Source organism: Eschrichtius robustus, chromosome 1, assembly GCF_028021215.1.
Source record: "Eschrichtius robustus isolate mEscRob2 chromosome 1, mEscRob2.pri, whole genome shotgun sequence".
In the NCBI taxonomy this organism is placed as follows: domain Eukaryota; kingdom Metazoa; phylum Chordata; class Mammalia; order Artiodactyla; family Eschrichtiidae; genus Eschrichtius; species Eschrichtius robustus.
The window spans coordinates 4,061,914-4,087,469 of NC_090824.1; the positions used below are offsets into that span (position 1 = coordinate 4,061,914).

Genomic DNA, 25,556 nt, shown 5'->3' on the forward strand with positions numbered 1-25,556 from the left:
AGGATTAGTGCCCTAATAAAAGGGAACCCAGAGAGGTAATCTCTCTCCCCTATGTGAGGACACAGCAAGAAGGCTGCTGTCTGCAAACCAAGAAGAGAGTCCTTACCAGGAACTGAATAGGCCAGCCACGTGATCTTGGACTTCCCAGCCTCCAGAACCAGAAGCAATAAATGTCTGTTGTTTACATAACCCAGTCTGTGGTATTTTGTTCCGGCAGCCCAAGCAGACTAAGACAGCAGGTAAAACTGGTGAAATCTGAATAAGGTCTGTGGGTTACACTGAGGTCAGTTCCCTGCTTTTGATATTGAACTACAGTTATGCAAGTTGTTATCACTGGGGGAAACTGGGTAAAGGGTGCGTGAGATTCCGTACCATCTTTGCAAGTTTCTGTGAATCTCTAATTATTTCCAAAAAAGAAGTAAGGGAGAGGACAGATGCCCAAAGGGCTGACATTGTGGACAAAGGCCAAGTATAGCAGGGATGTGAGAAGTTGGAGAAACGTGTGGCAAGCAGGTTTGTTCCAACTTTGGAGGCCGATTTGCCAGGTCAGACTTCTGGGGAGGTTAACTCAGGCAAGGAGGAAGGGGCGTGCCTCCAAGAACTGTCCTGCTGGGAACAGGATGTGACTCTCAGCCCGGAGTGAGTGTGTCCCCTGGCCTCTTTGCTCTCTCCTGTGAGGGGGCAGGCAAGGGCTTGTGTCATCCCCCTGGCACCCCCCCACCCCGCCCGGAGAACCAGCCCCGATCTCAGTTGGAGCACAGCGTGGCACTTCCAGCAGTAACATTTCCGCCAGGGAAGGGTCTTCTGGGGTTTCTGCAGCCAAGAGAGAGCCGCAGCCTGGGCTTCCCGCAGCAATAAGTAATTACACAGTCTTGCTTTGCATATTAGGAGCTGTCTGCATCCCACTCTGCTAAGTTACATGAGGACACAATTTATCTTTAGCCCGAAGCCACCTGCTTGGTAATCTGTTTCTGTGTACCCGATTGATCCCACCATCCACACGTTAGTTGGAGGAATGGCTGACTTTATTTCAAGCAATCAGCTCGTACGTCTATAAGCCGGAGAGGTTGGTCCAGCGCATGCCTGTCTGGATGCCTGCAGCCTTTGGGCAACCCTGCCCTTCTCTGAACTATGGGACTGTCTACCCTGGGGCCAGGCTGGCGAGGGACACAGAGCCCCATGAAGGCAAAGCCCTGAACCCCAACAAGAGGGTCTTGCATGCAGATCGTGGGTTGAGATTTTCCCCCATTTGTCCCTAAGGATGTTTCTTCATTTTAAAATTTTGGTCCCTTCTCTAGACAAATGTTTAAATTGCTTAATGAAAATTCTGGAAGCATTTGTACCCAATGCTGCTCAGTGTTGGATAAATTGTGAAATATATGTTGTCTTGGTGTGTAAGTATCTCTGGGGTTTGAGCCTTTAGGGGAACAGAGTCGCCTTGTGTCCCAGGTTTGCCAAATCATTCTCAGATACTTTTCCCCATGCTTCCCCCACAGCTGGGCAGCACACACGGGCACAGACAATCGCAATTCTCTCTCTCTCTCTGGATTCTTCTTCTAAGTCCATTATGTTTTTCAAACTCCCTTCTAACTCTTGAATAGCAGTCAGGGTCTGCTGTAAGATGTGCTTCCACATGGACTGAATTAAAAAGATAAACAAATGCAGGTGATAACCAAACCATGTGAAATCTGGCAGGCAGTGGGCTGTAGTAAGTGAGGGGCTTGATCAGCCCCCTTGAGAAGGGCGCTCTGGGAGGAGGTGGAACCTTGCGGGGGTGGGGGCCAGCTCTCAACAGGCCACTGCACACACTTTACAAGATCAGGGTGCCCATCTCCATCCTCCGTAGGAGACGTGAGGGCTGCCTGACCTGCAGGTGGGTACCTGCCACCAAACCCACAGACCCTCTTGGACCTCTTGATGCGTTTGCGACAGAACCAACCAGATACACATTGCTTCATTGCCTGTTTGGTTCTGTTTTGGGTCTAAAACTTTTTCGTCCCCCCAAACAAAACCCCCTGTGATAGTTAATTTTAGGTATCAACTTGACCGGGCTCCGGGATGCCCAGATCGCTGGTGAAAACATTGTTTCTGGGGGTGTCTGTGAGAGTGTTTTTGGAGGAGATTAGCGTTTGCATTGGTGACCTGAGTGGAGAAAATTGCCCTTACCAATGCGGACGAGTATCATCCCATCTGGTGAGTGCCTGGACAGAAGAAAATGGCAGAGGAAGGATGCATTCTCTTTCTCTCTGCTTCAGCTGAGACATCGTCTTTCCTGCCCCGACATTGGTGCTCCTAGCTCTTGGCCCTTCTTGGAACTATACCACCAATTTCCTGGGCCCTCAACTTGCAGACATCAGATTTGGGACTTCTCAGCCTCCATAATTGTGTGAGCCAAACCCTCAAAATAAATCCCCCCTCTCTCTATATATATCCTACTGGTCCTATTTCTCTGAGAACTCTTACTTATAGAACCCCATACCTATTAAGCAATCACTCCCTACCTTCTCCCTCCAGCCCCTGGCTAACACTAATCTACGATCTGACTCTATGGGTTTGTCTATTCTGGACATTTCATATCAGAGGAATCATACAATACGTGGCCTTTTGAGTCTGGCTTTGTTCACTTAGCATGATGTTATCGAAATTCATCCACACTGTAGCGCGTGTCAGTACTTCTTTCCTTTTTACTGCTGCGTCGTATTCCATTGTATGGACAGACCTCCCTTTATTTGTCCGTCCATCCTCTGAGGCTGCCCGGAGCATCTGGGTGCCTCGAGGGCTTCATCCTGAAGGCCCTTCAGGATTGGGAGCTGCAGGGCAGGGACCTTGTATGACCCCACGGTGGTGTCCTCAGTGCCTAGAACAGCGCCTGGTGCAGAGCGTGTGCCCAGTAGATACCTGCTGAATAATAAATGGATGAATGAACCAGCAAGGCTGCTGGGAGAAACAGTGAGCATCTGTGCTCTATCTCCCGGAGGGAAGAGGGGTATGCCAGCTGCTAGGACCACTTTTGGGAGAAAAGAGCGCAGAGCCCTGGGGCACAAGCACATGCTGGGAGCCAGGAGCCTGACCTTGGACTAAGTTTCCTGTTGCTGCTTTAACATTTCCACACACACTCAGGGGCTGAAAACAGCACACATTTCTTACCTCACAGTTCTGGATGTCAGAAGTCTGACTTGAGTCTCCCTGGCCTAGAGTCAAGGTGTGGGCAGGGCTGAGCTCCTTCTGGAGGCTCTGGGGAGAATCAATTTCCTCGACTTTTCCAGCTCCTAGAGGTGCCCACATTCCCTGGCTCATGGCCCCTTCCCGTATCTTCAGAGCCAGCAGTGCACCATGTCTCCGACCTTTCTTCCTTCATCTCATCTCTTTCGGAACACAGCCAAGAAAGCCTCTCCCCTCTTAAGCGCCCGTGTGATTAGATGGGGACCATCTGGATAATCCAGGATAATACCCCATCTTGTGAATTTTGGAGATTAATCCTTTGTCAGTTGCTTCATATGCAAATATTTTCTCCCATTCTGAGGGTTGTCTTTTGGTCTTGTTACGGTTTCCTTGGCTGTGCAAAAGCTTTTAAGTTTCATTAGGTCCCATTTGTTTATTTTTGTTTTTATTTCCATTTCTCTAGGAGGTGGGTCAAAAAGGATCTTGCTGTGATTTATGTCATAGAGTGTTCTGCCTATGTTTTCCTCTAAGAGTTTGATAGTGTCTGGCCTTACATTTAGGTCTTTAATCCATTTTGAGTTTATTTTTGTGTATGGCGTTAGGGAGTGTTCTAATTTCATTCTTTTACATGTACCTGTCCAGTTTTACAAGCAGCTCATGCAGCTCAATAACAAAAAAACAAACAACCCAATCCAAAAATGGGCAGAAGACCTAAATAGACATTTCTCCAAAGAAGATATACAGATTGCCAACAAACACATGAAAGAATGCTCAACATCATTAATCATTAGAGCAATGCAAATCGAAACTACAATGAGATATCATCTCACACCGGTCAGAATGGCCATCATCAAAAAATCTAGAAACAATAAATGCTGGAGAGGGTGTGGAGAAAAGGGAACACTCTTGTGCTGTTGGTGGGAAGGTAAATTGATACAGCCACTATGGAGAACAGTATGGAGGTTCCTTAAAAAACTAAAAATAGAATTACCATATGACCCAGCAATCCCACTACTGGGCATATACCCTGAGAAAACCATAATTCAAAAAGAGTCATGTACCAAAATGTTCATTGCAGCTCTATTTACAATAGCTAGGACATGGAAGCAACCTCAGTGTCCATCGACAGATGAATGGATAAAGAAGATGTGGCACATATATACAACGGAATATTACTCAGCCATAAAAAGAAACGAAATCGAGTTATTTGTAGTGAGGTGGATGGACTTAGAGTCTGTCATACAGAGTGAAATAAGTCAGAAAGAGAAAAACAAATACCATATGCTAACACATATATATGGAATCTAAGAAAAAAAAAAAAAAAGGTCATGAAGAACCTAGGGGTAAGACCGGAATAAAGACACAGACCTACTAGAGAATGGACTTGAGGATATGGGGAGGGGGAAGGGTAAGCTGTGACAAAGGGAGAGAGTGGCATGGACATATATACACTACCAAACGTAAAATAGCTAGTGGGAAGCAGCCGCATAGCACAGGGAGATCAGCTCGGTGGTTTGTGACCACCTAGAGGGGTGGGATAGGGAGGGTGGGAGGGAGGGAGACGCAAGAGGGAAGAGATATGGGAACATATATATATGTACAACTGATTCACTTTGTTATAAAGCAGAAACTAACACACCATTGTAAAGCAATTAGACTCCAATAAAGTTGTTAAAAAAAAAAATACCCCATCTTAAAATCCTTAACTTAATTGCCTCTGCAAAGTCCCTTTTCCATGTAAGGTAACGTATTCCCAGATCCCTGGGATTAGGATGTCAACATCTTTGGCGGCGGGAGCGGGCGGGGGAAGGAGGGGTGCTTTATTGTGTTGACCACAGAACCCCCTTGGCCTGAGGCTCGTTTTCCCTGTAGGAGAAAGCAGGCCAAACAATTTCCAAGATCCTTTCCAACCCTTGGGTCAGGCCATTGCAGCAGGAAAGAACAATGGCTTCTAACTTAATGACAGATTTCTATCATCATCGGATCAGGTGCCTGGAGCTCGCCCCTGTCTGACCAGATGCTCTCTCGGATCTTTCCACCCATTTTCTTCCCGGGTCCTATTGCTGACCTCTCAGACAGACATCACCCTCCTCTTTTCACAGGGGAGGGACGTGAGCTTCAGAGAAGCCAGGTGACATCCCTGAGGTGACCTGTCTCAAAAGTGGGGGCCCGAGTCCCGCCCCTCGCCCCCCGTGTCTGTCTGACTCTGGAGATGTGGAGTCCTCCACTGTTTACACTGGTGATTTGGGTGAAATGCAAATGTTTTAGGGCATTTAAAAATCCAATGAATTTTAAATTTTAAATCGATCATTTTAGGAAGCTGGAACGTGCAATGAATTTAGTCATTAATCTAAAAGTTTTGGAAGCAGGCTTCCTCCGTGAAAGAAAACAAAAAGTGGAGTGTGGGCCGGGGGGAAGCTTTGTTGATGCGATTTTAATGGTTCAGTTCTTTGCTTTTTTAAGTTCTTTTTTGGAGGATCGAACTGCAGAAGGAGAGACTACAGAACAACGGGCCACATCTGGAGCTCTCAGAGCCGAAACATCTGTATCTGTGTGTCCACAGCCTGAACCCATGTACTCTCGTTCTAAGGCACGTGCAGCTCTCGCCACGTGGCCCGGGAGATCCACACGCGTGTGCTACTTCTCAGATGCGAAACAGGGAGATCACCAAGCCCCTGCCAACGTGTGATGAGCTTTTCTTCTTAACCAAATCCTTCCCTCCAACTCGGGCTTCTCTTGTGAGTCTTACAAATCAGCCCAAAAGACAGAAGGCACTGGGAGAGGAGGATGGCAAGCACGTTGATCCCGTTTTCTTGGAAATTGCCCTTTCTTCTTCTTTTTTCCTTAATATATTTATTTATTTATTTATTTATGGCTGCGTTGGGTCTTCGTTGCTGCGCGTGGGCTTTCTCTAGTTGCGGCGAGCAGGGGCTGCTCTTCATTGTGGTGCATGGGCTTTGTAGCGGAGCACCGGCTCTAGGCGCACGGGCTTCAGTAGTTGTGGCGCACAGGCTCAGTAGCTGTGGCGCATGGGCTCAGTTGCTCCGCTGCATGTGGGATCTTCCCGGATCAGGGCTCGAACCCTTGTCCCTTGCATTGGCAGGCGGATTCTTAACCACTGCACCACCAGGGAAGTCCTGCTCTTTCAATGTTTCAAAGGGGTGTGTTTCAAGGGACCGAGCTCTGTGAGCAGAGGGCAGGGCGGTGCACACATAACCGTGAGGGGCCAGGATCTAGGGCAGTACTTTCCTCCTGCTCAGCCTCGGAGAGCCGCCTGTCTGCAGATGGACCCAGAAACCACTGAGTAGGGCTTCCTGGCAGAATCCCAGAGTGGTGTTGTCCTTATGGGTCCCACTGTTGTAGCTTTGCAGGTGTCATTTGGGATCTCGGTGGTCTAGTTCATAGAATGGGAGTGTGATGCCCTCATTTCTCCAGGTGTGTCTTCATTCAACAAATATGTATTGAGCATCCTGAGAGCTCCTGGGGATAAAAGATACATGAGAAATCTTTCCTGCCCTCCAGGAGCTCACGGTCTAAGGAAAGAGACACACTGACCGGCAGACTGCTCCAGGGTAGCCTGTGACGAGCGAGCTTTGTTGATTTCTTCATTCATTCATCAAGTGCTGCTTGCAAGCTGCTTCCTTGCCAGGAATCGTGGGTGCTGAGCCCCGAGGAGTCCACGTGGAACTGTGAAAATATCAGTGAAAATGTCAAACATCACTTGTCGAGTGGTGAGCAGACGTAAACCTCCTGAATAATTATGAAAATCGTTCCTTGAGAATCACTATTGTGAAAAGACACCGCATCCACTTTGGCTTAGATTATTTGAAACTTTATATTCGATCATCACATTTCAGATACAGCGAAGAATAGATACTCTTCGTTTATCCCCAAATTCATTGACCGTTGACTGTGCATCTGTTAAGTACCGGAGGCTGGCCTCCCCAAGGAACATGGGCACGAGGGGGACACAGCCCCGGCACCTGAAAGCTCACAGAAGGCTGGGGAGAAGAAACTTTACAGTCTGGGATGATACTACTATCACGGCCAGTGCCCGGAGCTCTGCCGGTGCTGGTGGTTGACCTGACTTCTCCGCCCCTTTGGGGAACCACCGTGCACTTGACGTTGAGTGACTTCCTCTGGTCTCCGCTGTCCCATTGCCCTGCAGTGCTACTTAGAGCTGGAGAGGGCTTCCTTTTGTGAGATGGCAGACCTCAGCTCAGACCCAGGTCACGGACACTCTTAGAAACAGGGCGAGGAGGCCTGGAGAAACTCCCAGGGTCTGTGTGAGGGGCAAGGGCGCCATGAGGGGGCCTGGTCAGTAGGAGCGTGTTGGAGCCCTGGAGGGCCACGCAGGGAGCTTGGCCTTTGTCCTGTGGAGGACGGGCACCACTTCAGGGCTCGAGGGATGGAGGACAGTGTCCAGGGTCTGAGAACCTCCTGGAAGCAGGGGGCTGGACAGGCATTCCAGCCCTTGGTTCTATCAGAGGCCCTGGAGGCGCTGAGTCAGACAGGGGCGGCCAGCGCTCCGAGCTCAGGAAATCGGCCAAATTTACCAAAAAGGTATCTCGTCTCTGCCCCAGAACCTGGGGGGAGGCTGGAAGTTAAGACTAAGTGCCTCCTCTGGATATGCCAGGTGGGAGTCCAGGGGTCCAGAGGCTGCACCCCGCCAGGGGGTGCCAGTGTGCCCAGGAGATCAGGGGTCGATGCCAGAGGGCAGGCTGCGTCCTCCAGACCCTCTCACCTGCCTGCGGACCCTGGACCCGCCTCGAGGAGTGAGAACCATGGCGGTCACCCTCAGCTGTAGAGCCTGGTCCCCAGGGTGGCCTGTTCCCAGGCCAGGCTAGAGGATGTCCTCGACCTTTCCTCTGTGGCCCAGAAAACTTGGCCTTGGGGCCAAGAATCTCCTTCCTTCCCCGTTTCCAGACCCACAGCTTTCTCGCCTCACTTCGTCTCTTGATTTCCTCTGGGGGTCTGGGACCACCCCCTGGGCGCTCCTTTGCTGGGATGGACTCCATGTGGCGTCCCTGTGCCCCCTCCCTCACTCCTCCTCCATGCTGAACAGGAAGGGTGCATGGGAACAGGCCACCCCATTTTCCCCCACTGGCTCTGCGATGCCCAGCCTCGTGCGGCTCTGGAAGCAGGGCTCACTGAGCTCCCCCATCCTCACTCCCCTCCCTGCTCCCTGGCCCCAGGCCCATCCGTGGTTCCCTCCTGTCTTCTTGAGTCTAGGCCAGGCGGCTTGGCAAACCGTGGCTTGCGGGCCACACTGACCCGCCCTCTAGTTTGGGGAGTGAGGTTTCCTTGGGCACACAGCTATGCCCGTCCAGACATGGTGACTCTGGTTCGTGGCAGAGTTGAGTAGGTGCGACAGGGACCATATGGCCCTCGGCACCTAATATATTCATCATCTGGCCCATCGCAGAAAAAGCGTGCCGGCCCCTGGCCTTCGCCTGCCCGTCTCACCCCAGCCTTCGGGCTCCATCTCCCACCGGAAGGAACCCTCAGACCCCCAGTCTGTTCTTCCCTCAGCCCAGAAGGCCCTGCTCTCTGTGGCCCAGCTCCTGTTTGCCCTCATGGTGCAGATCTGGGTCTGGCCCTCTGCCGCCTGCCCGGGGTGGGGCCCCCTCACCTGGACACTGCTTCATGAGACAGGATGTTCCCTGCCAGCGGGCATGGCCGGGGCACGCAGGAGGAGGGGGTGTCAGGAGAGGTCACGGAGCCCCGCGGTCCTGGGAGGGGGCAGCAGGGCAGGTGGTAAGGAGAGGGGGATCAAAGGCTGCACCCAGACGCCTGCGGCATCGGTGTCTACACAGTTTAGACCCTGGGCCTCAGACCCCTCCCAGGGACCCCGTGCCGAACACAGAGCCCTCCAAATTAGCTACAAGAAGCCTGTCTCGACCCTGTGGTCCTGAGCTCAGACCAGCAGCTGTGTGGTTAACTCTGGGGGGCTTGGGGGACACGGCGCAGAAGATAAGGTCCAAGACCGGCCATGGGGCAGGAGGGAGGGGGACCAGGAACATTCCACAACGTTCCTTCTGCCACGTGGTTGGAGGTCCTTGTCGGCCCCTTGGTGAGAAGACAGTGAGTGTTTCTACTGAAACCTCTGTAGAGATACCTGGAGACCGATCCAATCGATATGCACCGAGAGCGTGGCTGATATGGCTGCAGACGGGGCTGGCCCTTAAACTCGTTCTTTTGTGCTCATGACCCCAGGGATGTGGGCATCCACGGGACCCTGGATGGTGGGCTCCACCTGCCCATGGCTCAGTCAGTCCTAGATGGGGATTCTGAGAGGGACGGACCCTTAGCCCCTATGGCCTCCTCTGTGCCAGGGAGAGAGGGAAGTCACTGCCAGCCCGGGGGAGAGACTGTGCTGCTGTTGCCAGATCAGCAATAAAAATACAGACAGCCAGTTACCCTTGAATTTCCAATGAACAACAAATAATGTCTCGGTATATATATGTCCCAAATATTGCATGTTTCTCAGAGACTCACATGTAACTCTTGTATTTTATCTGGCAACCCTGCAAGAAAGGCCAAGTTCTGACCATGACCCTGGCCATTTGGGGGAACTTTTGTGGTGGGAGAATAGCCTCCCCCGCCCCCTGCCCCCCTGCCTGCTGGCCACCCCCTCTGTCACCTTGGCCGTGAAAGGACCACTTTGCCTCTCACTCACAAGTGCTTTTCTCTGCTGGGCACTCTCTTTCCTGAAATAGCAACTCTTGAAAATGTGCTGAGCTGGGGGCCCTGGGCCCAGCTCCCTGCCCTCTGCGTCCCCATTGGCCCAGGGAGGGGCTCCTCTTCCTTTGAGTTCTCCTCCAAATGAAAGGCTTGAGTGGGCTGGCTCTGGTCCCTTCCAACTGCAGCTCTGGGGGTGGACGCACGGTCCAACCCTGGAGGGGTCTTAAGGGTCCTCTCCAAGGGGGGTCTGAGGGCTACATCCCCCAGCAGCTCCCAGACCCTCACCATCAGATCTTGCAGTCTTACGTTCACAAGACGTCTGAGTTGCGAGGACCCCCAGGCGGTGCCAATCCAGATGCGGCAACCGAGGCCTGAGGCAGGGGTGTGACGCAGCAGAGGCCTCCGTGAGATGCTGTTGGACCGGAGGGGCCTCTGGGCGGCTGTGCAGAGGGGCTGGCCCATCCCCTGGCAGTACAGGCAGTTGAAGGGGGCTGGTTCTTCACTCTCCGAGGTTGGCGGAAGGTGTCGGGTACCATCTTGGTGGGTCCGGAGGTCTCAGGCCAGAATATCTGCCATTTTTTTAGAGGGACCGTAGGGCATGGACCCCCTACCAGAGTGACCAAGGCTACAGACCCCACTATGGACTGTAGCCTTGGTCACTCTGGGACCTTGTCTGCCAGCTCTCTGTCCACTCTGGCCCCCGGCCCTTGGGCACCCAGGATGGCCACTGGGGGGCAGTGTGAGCCAGGACACCTGGCAGGGATCCACCCGGAGGTGCTGGCCAGCCAGCCCTGTCCAGAAGGGAGACAGCCTGGGCAGGCGAGAGGCCCCCCTCCGTGGTCAGCCCAGGACCCCGGCTGTCCTGCCCCCGAGGGCTTGGGGCCAGGACTCTGCCTGGGACTGGGAATTTCCCCAATATCCGTGATCACAGCCCCTCCTCAGACACAATCACACACACACAGAGTGCACACGCACACCCCCCCACACACACAGGCCTGGGTGGGCTGCAGAGGCACCAAATACCCTCCTGGGAATACAGGGGCTGGTGACTTTTCCATTTGTTTCTCCCCTTCTGGGCAGCCCAGCTAGGGGTCCTGGGACAGGCCCTACTGCTTGATGGGGGGCCACCCCTTTGTCAGGGCCCACCCCCGGGCCCCGCCTTTCCGGGAAGCCCCTTGTCCAGCCAGACTGCATCCTCTGGGTTCTGGGCACCCTGCCCCCTCATGGCTCGGACCTCCACCACATTGTCCTCTGCAAGGCTGAGCCCACCCTCTCCGGGATTCTCTGCTCCCGCTACGACCTCACTGCCACCCCAATCCCATACCCTGCTGCAGGAGGTTGTTCAGCTCTGAGTTCAGACAAATGTAGTTACAGCTTCCGCTCACAGAAGTATGCCTGGTGGGCCGGGGTCCCAGGGGGTGAGTGAAGGAGGTCAGGCCCCATTCTGGTCCCCCCACGGGGCGGCCATGGGGAGCCGCGGGGCCTCAGGCTCAGCCCCTCCTCTTCTGTACGTGGGGACCGGTTAGCACCGCCCACCCCGCCCCGGGGTTGCTGTGAAGATCAGTTTGTATAAAGCACGTAGCACAGGGTGGGCATTCAAATCTGCTGGCCCCTTTCCATAGCGCACCCCAGGAAGGGGGCAGCAAGGTCTTGGGGGACCCCTACTGCTATCAGGCTAAGCGGTCTCCCCCCATCCCCCGAGCCCTGAATTATTAATGCAGTAACCCAGACTGATGTTTTCTTTCAAGATGCCACTCTGAGCTCCTCCATCCCGAGACACTGTCGATGTGATGTTTTCAATTTTCCCAGGCCTCCGCCTGGCAGGAACCTCCCCAGGGCTCTGATCCTCTGCCATCAATCTTTTTCACCAAGATTCAGTCCCAGTTCTGGGTGGGCTCAGAGAGGAGGGGCGCCCCGCGGCTTGACACAGGGAGGGGGCGGGCGAGGGGCCTCCCCCCGCCCCCAGGGAATGCCCACCAGGCACCCTTTGCCAGCAGTCCCCCACCTCAGGGCAGGAGCCAGAAGGCGCTGAAAGGAGCTATTTGGGTGGGGAGGGGCGAGGGAGGTCTGTGTGGGCTCCAGGGACCTCAGATCCCCTCGGGGGGCGGGTTTGCAGGGAGCCCTTGAGGACAGGGGCGCCTTGCGGCTATCATTTTGCCGCAGCTCTGAAAGGTGCCGCAGTTCTCTTGGGCTTTGCAAGCTCTGCTCTCCAGCTGCCAATATTTTTTGACAGTGAGGCGCAGCTTTTCCCAGACTCCGGCTACTGGGGCTGAGAATGCTGCTCGACACGGGATTAGAACAGCCCCCGGAGCCATTACCGCATCCACATTAATCACCGGTGATGGCTCGGGGAGGGACTGGCCTCCCATTAGACAGCGCTCTCGTGCTCTGCGCGTGCAGGCGTGTGTGCACGTGTGTGACCACGGGTGCACACGTGTGAGCACATGCACGTGTATGTGTATGAGCGTGGGCATGTGCTTTATGTGTGCGTGTGAGTGTGTGCACACGTGTGTGTAGGACTGTGCTTTGTGTGAGCACGTGTGTGTGAGTGTGTGAATGCATGTGCCCGCGCACAGGGGTGTGTGTGCCAGCACCTGCCCGTGTGAGCAGGCATGCATAGGTGCACTGCAGTTGCCCGCTGGCAGCATGTCACAAAGCATTCCAGGTTGCCGGAAATAAGCAAGGGAAGTGGGCTGAAGAGCTCAAACAGGTATTGTTTTGAAAGTTTCTTTTCCTTTCCTTCTCACAAACTAAGCCTTGCTTCTGTGTACTTGGCCATTTCCGCTCCATGGTGGCCCTGGCAACGATGTTTACCGGCCCCACGGTGAGGACTGGTGGCTGGTTTCAGGGTAGTTGCTGGAAGGTTTGACAGGCAGAAACATCCCCCTGTCTACAGTTTTCATTCTGGTCCCAAAGCCTCTAGCCAAGGCAACTGACACTCGATCATCATAATAAATGAGCCTCATGTTTATGTAGGATCTCCATTCAGGATACCGTTACCTTGTTGGAAGCCGGGGGTGGGTGAGCTGGTGCACGTCCTGCGTGGGTGAAAGCCAGAAGAGCCACCATCATGCTGTGTGACCTAAGACCTGCCACCCACCCTCTCTTGGCTTCTTTGTCACCCAGAATGAAGGCCTGGGGCCAGGCATCTCTTTAGGCTCCAAGTTCCGTGAGTCAAAAATTCCCTCTGGAGTGTGGGTCCATGCGTCCTCCCTCCAAAGACAGCATCCACTGCAGGTTCTGAATGGACGTGACCTTAGGAGAAGAGAAGGAGGGGGAAGTGGAGGGTCTGCTCTTGGGACTGGGGGGCCATGTGGGATTTGGGGGCAGTGGTTGGGTCTGTCCATTCTTTAAACCCTGCCTTAGTCTGTCATACAGAGTGAAGTAAGTCAGAAAGAGAAAAACAAATACCGTATGCTAACACATATATATGGAATCTAAAACAAAAAAGAGGTTATGAAGAACCTAGGGGCAGGACAGGAATAAAGACGCAGACGTAGAGAAGGGACTTGAGGACACGGGGAGGGGGAAGGGTAAGCTGGGATGAAGTGAGAGAGTGGCATGGACATATATACACTACCAAATGGAATACAGATAGCTAGTGGGAAGCAGCCGCATAGCACAGGGAGATCAGCTCGGTGCTTTGTGACCACCTAGAGGAGTGGGATAGGGAGGGTGGGATGGAGATGCAAGAGGGAGGAGATATGGGGATATGTATATATATATATATATATATATATATATATATATATATATATATATATATATATGTATAGCTGATTCACTTTGTTATAAAGCAGAAACTGACACACCATTGTAAAGCAATTATACTCCAATAAAGATGTTTAAAAGAACAAAAAACAGAAAAAACCCTGCCTTACTTGAAGGATGACATCAGCCTCCAAGCAAGATATAGCAAAAATGAGTGAAATGCAAACACGCAGAAGTTTCCAGGTTAGAGGAAATATAAATGACAATAGGAATTGAACTACAAGGAGAAAAGCGGAACATGAACACGCAGGCCAGTAGGTCCGGCACAGAGACTTTGGTTGGAGTCTTCCATTTGGCTCCGAGGTTCCTGGCAGCCAAAGCGAAAAGGGAAACAGGGCCAGTTCGATTGTCTTCACTATCCCTTAGGAAAAGCCTTCCCTCCTTTCTTCCCATCAAGTCACACGGGGACTGTGTGGGACCCCTGGGGAAGGCGGATAAGACCAGTCCATCAGCCTGGAGATGACTGTCCCAAGGGTTGACCAGAGCAGTGCCTCTGCATACCTGTGTTAGGAAAATGCTCCATCAAAGGTTGTGGTCATTCAGTGCTCTGGAAAGCATACAGATGTTTCCAGCCTTGGCTCTGAAAGATGCTTTTCCCATGAGGCTCCATCTAGGTGGCCCAGAAATGAAAAATGGATGATGTCCCCAAGAACATCTGGACAGCAAATGCCATGAGAAGTCTCATAAAACTGCTCCTTGTAACAACTCCTGGTGAAAGCTGAGGGCACGTCTCCAAACCACAGAGCCTGCCGGGGGACACTGAGCTTCAGACAGTCGTGCCTGAGGATGGAGCTGGGTGCAATGCCACCTGCAGCATGTGGCAGGTCACCGTGCCTTCCTTGAGCACCTACTGTGTGCAGGACCTGGGGAGGAGATTATGTCCACAGCCCCGTTCCATTGGCTGTATCAGCCCATTTTACAGATGAGGCTCCTGAGGCTCTCAGAAGATCATAGCGCCACAGGTGGCAGGTTATCCAGGGCTCTGTAACCACCACCCCCCCACCCCCCCCGCCAGTTCTATGATTCTTCCCTCCTGTGTCCCCCTAGACTTAGCGGTGATTCTGGGGTACACCTCTCAGGCTGTGGTTCCAGGGCTCTTTGACTTGCTGAAGATGGCAGGCGAGGAGATTCTTGCCACTACCGGTCATGGGTAGGTACCTCCGTGGCCCAGGCCCAGCAGTGGCTTCAGCGGGAGGGGAGGTGGCTCTGAGCCGGGCAGCCCTGTCCCGGGGCCGAGCGTGTCACCTGTCATGGGTGGGAGTTCTGTGGGTGGATCTGGGAGTGACAGAGCTCCACTGGTCAGCTCAGCCTCAGAAAGGGGTGCGGGGAAAACGTGAATAGATTACACGGAAGAGTGCAGGGACCCCTAGGAATGTGCTGGGGGGCGGGCAGGAACCTGCCTGGGGAGTGGGGGGCTGGGGGGGGACACTCTGGTCCACGCCCTCTGGGTAGGGGCCGGGGGCAGGCCTGGGAAGCAGCCCGGGATGGCTCGTGGGGATGAGAAGAGCTTGCCAGGCCAGCAAGTAAGGGGGAAAGCAATTTCCAGACGGAGACAGGGAAGGTACTGTGCCCAAAGGCAGCGGGGGCGGCGGGGGGGGAGCGCCGAGGGTGGTCACGGGCTCGGGGTGGGCGGCACTGCAACAGAACGAGTGGGGGGGTGGGAGAGAAGCTGAGAGGGAGGCGGGCGCCTTGTGGGCCTGGCTGAGCGGTCCTCAGGCTCTAGTCCTTGAACCTGGGGGTCCACACATGTATTCTTGGAGGCCTGTGAGTCCCCACGGTAGAGACTCAGTCCTGACATCAAATCAGCAGCAGCTGACTCACCAATTCACTTGGAACGAGGTGGGTGATTTTACTTACCGGAAGTTCTCCGTGGATTTTTCCCTTAGAGAAAGAGATTAAAGCCAGACAAACAAAACAACAACCAAAAAAACAGAGTGAAAGAAGCTTCCTGCGCTCTCTGTGTCTCTGCAAGGACCAAAGGAGGCCCTGGAAAGTTGGTCTCGTGGCCGTCCTGAGTGGCTGGGACAGTGGGTGGGTAGGGCCAGAGCCCTGGGACTCCATGTGGAGGGCGGGGTGCAGGTGGGGGGGACAGCACAGGGCACGTAGGAGATGTGAAGCCATGAGGATGGGACCCCTCCTCCCTTTGCACCAGGGGCATCCGCATTGTCCTTCAATGCCAGCCCAAGCATCCCCTCCTCCAGGCAGCCCTCAAGGACTGCTCACAGAGTTCTCCACGTGACGTCCTGTCCTCTATGTTGGGAAGGTGAGTCCTGGTCCCCTACCCCACACTGGCTGGCAGGAGGCACTCAAGAAGCAAGCATGCCAACCACCAGACCAGGCCCTGCAGTGGGAACACCCACTCAGCGGCCAAGAAACCAGGGGTGGGTGTGAAGGGACGTGGGGACAGGGAAGAGGTGGCAGCACCACACATGGGGACACAGGACCGCCCTCCCCTGGCCTACTGGACAGGCACCAGAGGAAGCACAGGAGCCCTTCCTAGCTGCCACCCCTAAGTTCATACCCCCTCTCCCTGGAAAGCCCGTTCGAGGAACCAGAACCCCCAGGCCTGGCCTGGACCCGTCTCAGGCTGCAGACCCTGAGATGCTGCTTCCTGGAAAACGGCCTCACAGCCCACAGGGGCCGCACAGGGACGGCTCACAGCTGGCATGGGTGCCAGGAGCCAGCAGGGTGGGAGGAGTTCCGGGACACAGCTGGCTGGTTTGGGGGAGGGGTGGGTGGGAGGGCCCAACGGGGAAGCCCTGTGATCAGAGCGGCAGCAGGGCCACCGAGAAGCAGCCAGACGTCCTCAGTGCCCACCAGTGGCCGGGCCAGCGCGGTGGGGCTGAGGCGTCCGGAGACGGTCACCGTGATTCCAGTCAGGCAGCACCAGGGGAGCCCTGCGGTCCAGCTCCTGGTCCCTCGTCTCTCACCGGAGCCCTCACTGAACAGAGGTCAGAGGAGACCCAGCAGGCGGGGCTGGGGGAGAGCACCTGCGGGCAGGTGAGCCAGGAGGAGGGGCTGGCAGAGGCAGGGGCAGCGTTCCCGGGAGAGGACCAGCAAGAGGTCCCCGGCCAGAGCCCACATTTTCTGCGGCCCACGTGTCCAGGTGGGGTGAGGAGGGGCGGGGGGCAGTAGGACGCAGAGGGGACGGAGAGGACGGAGGCAGTCTCGGCCACCTTCCTGGAGCCCAGGCTTCATCCCGCAGGCAACTGGAAGGTCCCAGCAAGGATGAACTGCCCAGGTTTGCCCTTCTCGTGTTCTTTTCTCCCAGCACTGGGCCCCTGTTGGATCTGCTCTAATTGGTTTATGTCTGGCTGTAGCAGAGAACAAATTGATTCCCCTCCAGCTGTTTCTGCAGCATCTGTCCTTGCTCAGCCCCAGGCCACCTGCTGTGCCCCACACAGCTCCTCCCCTGCTCCGGGAACATTGGGGACGGGGTCTGAGGATGAGGGAGGGACGCGGTCCAGTGTTCCTACCCCGGCTGGAAGTCCCAGAGCTGGAATACGGATGCACTCGCTCACATGCATTCACACAAACACACACACACCTGTGCCTGACCCCCTGGAGGCAGTGGCTGCAGGTAAGAAATCTCAGCTTTGTGCAGTAGGTGGAGTCTTCACCCCTCAGGTGTTTTTCTTCCTGCAGCTGCCAAAGCAAACTTTCTAAATGAAAACCTGTCATCCCCGGGTTTAAATCCTTCCGTTGATGCCTTTCGCCTTCAGGTAAAAATCCAAACTCTCGTCTCTCACTACACAGCACTTTGGTCAGAGCTTCTGCCATGCTTGAGTCTTTACAAACATGCCACACGTATTCTGGCCCCTGGGCCTTTGCACATGCTGTGCCCTCAGCCAAGTGTGCCTGCACGTGCCTCTCCCAACCCTCATTCCTTGACCTACTGACAGTAAATCCTTGTCCCTCTGGACCCACCTGTCCAACGCAGCTTTTCTAAGAGAGGGACTTTTGCCCCTCTCTGCCCTCACAGCCCCCTGTGCTTGTCCCTGGCATGATACCCAGCACATTCTGAGTGGAAACATTCCCTGGCATGGTCTGGCACCTCCTCTCACCAGGCACGTGTATTGCATGTCTCTGTAACCACCACCCTGGTGCGTGGCCAGCCACAGAGCTGGAGCTTGAACAGGGGCTCAGTATTCGATGAGGTCATGAGTGAATGGGTGGATGGATGGCTGTGTATCCGGGAAAAACCTAGGGCCCCAGGTGTCCCAGGCACAGCACTGAGTCACACACAGAAGCAGGAATCCAGCGACAAAAGAAAAGGGATCCCAGTCTTGGCTGGTGTCTTTGGAAACCACACCTCACGAGACACACTGCAGAGCCTCAGCGAGGCTGGTGTAAACCCCCTCGTCTCTCCCCTCCCCAGTTCCTCCCGCTCTCTGGATGCTCTGTAGTCTTTCCCTCGTCCCAGCACTTGCAAAACCCCCGCTCCTTGCCTATCTCACAAGATGGCTTTTTCTCTCTCACGGCCCCCCTCTCCTGGCTTTCTACGACGTGCTAGATTCAGCCTGGCTTCTTTTTTGTTTCCTTTCCGCATTGCCCATTCTCCGTATTTCTCCTCAACAAAGGGAGGGCCCTGGAACTCACCAAGCCAGTAAGAATCGCCCCCTCCTCTCTCCCTCTTGAGATCTCTCTCTTTTGTACCTTCTCTCCCGAATCTACATCATAAAAAAGCCTGAAACCCAGCTGGCAAATAGAGAGCTCTCCCTGGGGGGGTTAGAGCGGGGGTGACACGGAGCCAGCAGACCCAGCAAGGTCAAAATTCTCTTTATTCCATTGGACTCTGGGGACATTCACATGTTAATAAATCATATTCCCATCACGAATCAATGAAACCTTTTTACAAACTGCATTTTAACCTTACACAATCGCCCCATGGACAATTCCACAAATAAGGAAACTGAGGTGTGTGTGTGTGTGTGTGTGTGTGCACGTGTGTGTGTATGTGGTGGGGTGGCGACTCGGAGAAGCCTGCCACATAGAGGAAGATTGTAACTGGGGTGTCCACGCAGCCTGCTGTTTTTAAGCCCCACATTCTTCCTCGCCCCAGGCTCCAACTGAACCCCGAACCCCGAGTCTTACGGAATCACATTTACGACCAAGAAAGGCTGGCTGGAAAAGGCAAGGTGGAGTTTCTAAACTGTCTTGGTTTGTTTCCTTAAGCAGATTATATACTTTGCCTACAAGCATCGAATATACCATGTGTGTCTGATATTGATTAGTGGAACTGTTTAGAAAAGTTAAACCTAAGCTCATTGAAGAGAATTGACTTGTCAGAGATTTGGTTTCTGCATATTCCAGAAGCTGCCAGGATCCTCAGTCAGGGACAGGGGAGCAGAGGATAAGGGCAGCTCTTCCCATGGGGGGGTCGGGGTGTGCCAGGGACCCTCGATCAGCTCACGGGCCTCTGGGCTGGGTGAGCTGGGCATGGGAAGCAGTGTCCTCTCCTGGGAGCTGGACCCGCTTTTTAAGGTCCATTACTGCCTGAGTTTCAAAGATGAAGTTTGATTGCTTTGTTTGTTTCTCGTCTGTGCCTCCTTCAGGGTTTGTGGGTTTGGGGGAAAGGGGAGGGCAAAGTTTTTCTTTAAGTTTTAGGGGTGGGTTATAAAAGCTTTAGGAAATTGTTCCAATGCAACCGATTTGGAAAGAAATCACGGGCTGGGGTCAAAACACCCAAATACAGAGCAGACCTCTCGCTCCCTTCCAACCAGCCCCTCCTGCATCAGGGTATCCCAAGGGGCTTCGGGGGACACCCTGGCCTCTGGCAGACCTGAGCCCTTGGGTTCTCCCAACCTCTGTGGGTGAGTTTCCGAGGTGATGGGAGGGCGATATGAATGAAAAACGTTGCCTGCAAAAAAATGTTGCAGCCATCAAGCCGCTACAGCTGCCCTCAGTGGTGAGCCCTGAGGAACTCAGGGTGGAGACAGACCACTGCCAAGCCCTCAGCCACTGCAGCCACCCACAGAGGTGCACCCTGAGGGGACTCAGGATGGGAAAGCACGGGACACTGGCCCCAGAGAGCTAAGGTGCATGTCAAAGGAATGATTTCAATGAGCCCAGATTTTGCATCTTCCCACGCATAGAGAAGTGCTAAATCCCTTAACTTGAGATGTCTGGTTTTCTTTATTCAACAGTAATCTTTTGATGCTCTGACTACCTGCTCCTTGTTCCAAAACCCCCTAAATATCCTGGCTCCTCTCTAACTTCTTTGGACCAGTCCCTCAGTGCGATCTGAGAGGCTGCATCTCGGGCTTAAGTCCTCAGTTTTGTCTGCCAAATCAAACACAATTCTCAACTTTTAGGTTGCGCTTTTTTTTTTTTTTTTTTTCAGTCCACAGCGGGGAACAGGGAGGAGATCGGGAGACACATTGTGACGTTGGGGCCTTGGCTTGTCTGTCTTTGTGCAGTGCCCTCAGCTGGCTCCTGTGATGGGGCAGTGGTCATCACCTTTCCTAAGAGCCGACCCCTCAAAAGGCCTCTCCCACGTTACGCCCAGCCTGCAGGCCTCCCCCCAGGAGGGAGTACAGGCTGGTGTGGAAGGTTCCGAGGCCGAGAGCCGATGCAGTGGGGGAGGTGGGCGCTGGTGAGGATAGGGGCGGACACGGCCCAACTCACGTCCCTAGACGTGGCGTGTGCACAGACGAGCGTCTCCTCCCAGGTGGTGGGGACCTCGCGTGAACTCAGCTCTGGAGAGTCTGCTCATTTCGAGCACAGATGATGGTCTTCCAGATGCTTTGTCCTGACCAGCGTGACGTTTGTTCAGTTCAGCTGCCCTCCGTCACAAAAGGCCTGATCAGACCCAGACTCTCACCAGGATAAATGCCTTTTCTCATTGGATCTGAGTCCTAGATTTTGTAGAATAAACATTTGTAAACTCTGAGAACATGTATACCAATTAATTACGGCTTGGACAGGGCTCGGGGGCCCGCGTGCTGTCTGAGAAGACCCATCCATGGTCATTTTTTCCTTTCCGTGCTCCTCCCAGCCTTGGGAGATCAGCAGACCCTTCTGACAGAGGGGGGCGGCTTTCAGGAATCCAGGACTTGGAATGAGGCCTCTCCAAGGAAGCTGTTCTGGTTTCCTGGTGGCTCTAAAATCCTTCTGAATTCATTAAGGTTTGCATTGGAGCAGAAATGTCACCTTCTCAGTAAGACCTACCCAACTGCTCTATTAAAAAATGCACCACTTCTGTTCCCTGATCCCCCTAAACCTTCTGCTTTTTTCTTTTTTTTCTGCAGCACTTTCTACCTTCCAACAGCCTTATGGGCTGAATTCTGTGTACCCCGCCCCCCAACCAAATCCTTATGTTGAAGTCCTAAACTCCAGTACCTTAAAACGTGACTGTATTTGGTAATAGAGCCTTTAAAGAGGTGATTTAGGTTAAATGAGGTCCTATGGGTGGGCCCTACTCTGTACACTGGCGTCCGATAAGAAGAGATTAGAACACACACGCAGGGAAGAAAGGCCACTTGAGGACACAGGGAGAAACTGGCTGCCTAAAAGCCAGGGAGAGAGGCCTCAGGAGAAACCAGTCCTGCCGACACCTTGAATTCAGACTTGTAGCCTCCAGAATTATGAGAAAATAAATTTCTGTTGGTCAAGCCCCCAGTCTGGGGTATTTGTTAGGGCAGCCTGAGCAAACCAACGCCATAGTACATATAACTTATTGATTTCTTACATTTCTTTTTTATTTTTTGACCACCACTGCTCTCCCCAAGGGTAGAGATGTTGGATTTTGTCCTCAGACACATCCCCAAAGTACAGAAGACTGCCTGACATTCAATAATCTTTGGCACCTAGTAAATATTTGACATTCAGCAAATACTTGATGAACTTTTACCTCTGGCCAAGATGGAAAAACAGGAACTAGATTTACCGTCCTGCCTGAAACAATTAAAAGCCTGGACGAAATATATGCAATCAACAGATTTCAGACATTGGACGTCAAACAGTTCAAGGCTGTAATCCCTGAGAGATGGGAAACAAACAGTGTGAGCCCCGTGATTGCTCCAGCTTACTGCCTGGAGAGAGTTTCCAGGCCCTGGCACCGGGAGGGGGAGCCCAGACAGAGCCTGGGGTCTTCCTGAGTTGAGGAGAGGGAACTGGGGGTTTGAGGGGGCAGAAGCAGCTGGAGTCCACAGGCAGAGTAATGAACAAGAGAGGGATGAACAGAAGGGGCGTTTGGAGATCTGCAGAGGGTCCCCTTTCAGTGGAAGAACAATCAGCAATGTGTGTGAGCCAACTACCCCAGGCGGGGAAAAGAACCACGGAAAAGAATCATAGATCACAGCGTCCGTGCCGTTAACAGCATCATAGATCACAGCATCTGTGGTCATGCAGGGCTGGCAACAGTGCCTATCCCCACACACCCAACTGGAAAACCTCACAGTCATGGGCATTGGGTAGGGAACTCAGAAGGATATTGGCACAGGAGTGGGGTAAAATTAGCCCTAAAATAAATCTAAATGACACTCTGGTCCTACCTAACAGAGCTTAAAACCAAGCCTGGAGGGTATCAAACAGTTTCCAAGTAATGATGTCTGAGAACAAATCTCAACGATATCTATGGGGATAGAAACATATTCAGCACCCAATAAGGTAAAATTTAGAATGTCTAGGACCCAATAAGAAAAATTACCCAGATATAGCAGAATTATTTACAATAGCCGAGATGTGGAGCATGGAGCAACCTAAGTTGTCCATCAACAGATGAATGGATAAAGAAGATGTGGTATGCATGTATATATATATTACGTATATATATAATATACGTAATATATATATTATCCAATATTTTATAATAATTATAAATGGAGTATAACTTTTAAAAATTGTGAATCACTATAGTGTACACTTGTAACTTATATAATTTTGTATAGCAACTATACTTCAATAAAAAATAAAATAAAAAATTTAAAAATTACCCAAGCATGCAAAGAAGCAGAAAAATACGACCTATAATGAGGAGGAAAGTCCATCAGAGATGACAGAATCAGTAAGCAGGATATAAAAAGAGTTATCATAACTCTATTCTCTATGTTCTGGAAAGTAAAGGAAAGACTGAACATGTTAAGTTGAGGCACGAAAGATAAAAAAGATAAAAAAGAGACACAGGTCAAATGTCAAGGGATACATATACGATGTCTGAGATGAAAAATACATTGGATGAAATTAAAAGATTAGACACTATAGAAGAAAAGACTAGTTAACTTGAAGACGTAGTTATGGAAACTACCCATAATGAGACATATAGCAGAAAAGAGATTGAAAACACAAACAGAGCTTCAGGGAGCTATGAGATAACTTCCAGTGGCTCAATGTGTATGAAGAAAATAGTCCTGAAGCAGGGGAGAAAGAGCAGAAAAAAATTATTTGAAAAAGCAACGGTGGAAAATTTTACCAAGTTGCTGAGAAACGATAAACTCAGAGATCCAAGAAGGTTACTGAAACCCAAGCACAAGAAACACGAAGAAAATGACACCAAGTCACATCCTGACCTGATTGCTTAAAACCAGTGACAATGAGACAATCTTGGAAGCAGCCAGAGAAAAACATAAAGTAAGTACAGAGGAAGAAAGGCAAAGATGAAAGCAGGTTTCTCATCAGAAACCAAGCAAGTGAGAAGATCTCGAGGGAGACATCTCAAGGTGTCGGAAAAAAAAAACTGTCAAAAACTTTCTACTCTATACCCAGCAAAAAATATCTTTCAGAAATAAAGGCAAAATAAGACTTACTGGGGCTTCCCTGGTGGCGCAGTGGTTGAGAATCTACCTGCCAATGCAGGGGGCACGGGTTCGAGCCCTGGTCTGGGAAGATCCCACATGCCACGGAGCAACTAGGCCCGTGAGCCACAACTACTGAGCCTGCGCGTCTGGAGCCTGTGCTCCGCGACAAGAGAGGCCGCGATAGTGAGAGGCCCGCGCACCACGATGAAGAGTGGCCCCTGCTCACCGCAACTAGAGAAAGCCCTCTCACAGAAACGAAGACCCAACACAGCCAAAAATAAATAAATAAATAAATAAATTTTTTTTAGAAATAAAGACTTATTTAGACATGAGAAGGCTGAAAGAATTTATGATCAGCAGAGCTGCGCTGCAAAATACATGAAAGGAAGTCCTTGTGGCAAAAAGAAATGGATACAGGAGGGATAGCAGAACTTACACAATGGAATGAAAAGCACTAGAAACAGGAACTGTGTAGATGTGTGTGTGTGTGTGTGTGTGTATATATATACAATAAATTATCTAAATATTATATAATTTTTATATATAAACTTGTACATAAATTTTTTCTTATTCAAAAACATCTCTGTAAAAGATAACTTTGAGCCTCTTGGCGCCAGAAGGTAGGTTCTGGTTTCAGTGCTGTGGGTCAGGTGCTAAGAGGACTCAGAGCCCAGAGCCCCGCACTGACAGCACCTGGACCAGGTGCACTGCCGGGCCATCTGATGAAGCGCATGCTGGGGATGGAAGAGTCTGATGACGCAGAGTGTAGCATTTCTTTGTTTGGCGTGTGCTGGGAATCTCGTCTGGAGCATGTCTGTGAGCTCCACATGCATGAAGAGAAGGCATTAACAGGGGGCGTGAAACCCAGTCCTTCACTAAAGAATAAGCTGCCTTGTTGGCCCAAGAGTGCTTTGCCCATAACTGAAGCTACATCTCCTGCTGCTGCTGCAAACAGTCAACAAATGGCACGCATTCTCCTTATAGGACTTTCTACCTGGAAGAGGCCCTTCTTGTAGCATTGGCCTCGGTGGCGGAGCAGAAGTCATCTGGCACCTGTGTGCAGCCCCCCTGTGGCCCTGCGTCAATGCGGTTGAAAGTAGTGTTCACACAGCATGGGCTTGATCAAGATCCTGCATTTACACTGACCGTGCACATCCCTGATGACGACCAGCGGGCGACTGTCTATGCTTGGGGTTTGACGTCCATCCCTCATTTATTCCATCTCTGGTGAACTGAATGTGTATAGAGCAAAGCAAAATGGAGGTGGAACCGTAATCACATTTGGCAAATATTAACGTAAGCGAGGAGTTTTCAGCAAGATACAGCCAGCTCCCTAAACGCAGAGGCTCCAGTAGTGTATGTATAAAAGATGTTCAGCTTTTTCAAAATAAAGTGGTTGAAAAGGTTAAGATGCGTGCTGCTTGTTAGTTTGACCAACCTAAAATAGCGGCGCCATATGCAATTAGCTTTCCTCCGTGGGATCCATCTGTATATGATGAAGCCGGAGGGAAGAGGCTGGGTCAGAAAAAGAAGTCTGATGAACCGCATGATAGTTAGAGTTCATGTTGCTGGACTGTAAGGGGTAAAGCCTGACTCAGTACAACCTTTCAGCGAAGAGGAGAAAACAGCAGTATCTGAAGAGATGGCAAGTATGGACACGGGCCCATGAAAGCCAACCCACGGCAAGGCTGCCTGAGAGTAAAGCTGGGGGAACGTGCTCAGCCATGGAAAGGAACCAGCTATTGAGACACACAGGACGTGGGATGGATCTCAAGCATCGTACACCTGGTGAGAGGAGCCAGTCTCTTAGAGGCAGGCTGTGGTTGGCGAGCATTGAAGAAACTGGCCAAACCCTCCTACGCTGTTGGTGGGAGTGTAAATTAGTGCAGCCACTGTGGAAAACGGTATGGAGGTTCCTTAAAAAACTAAAAATAGAGTTACCATATGATCCAGCAATCCCACTCCTGGGCACATATATTGGGAAAAGAGGAAAACTCTAATTAGAAAAGATACATGTACCCCAATGTGCCTTGCAGCACTATTTACAGTAGCCAAGACCTGGGAACAATCTAAGTGCCCATTGACAGAGGAATGGATAAAGAAGATGTGGTATATATGTGTGTGTATATATATATACATATATATACACACACATATATATATACACATATATATGTGTATGTATGTGTGTGTGTATATATA

The 25,556-nt window shown here is 51.9% G+C and overlaps 1 pseudogene; it reads left to right on the forward strand.

Moving 5' to 3' along the window:
• The first annotated feature begins 24,181 nt into the window (after positions 1-24,181).
• Positions 24,182-25,023, forward strand: LOC137759847 (AKT-interacting protein pseudogene; annotated as a pseudogene).
• The last annotated feature ends 533 nt before the right edge of the window (positions 25,024-25,556 follow it).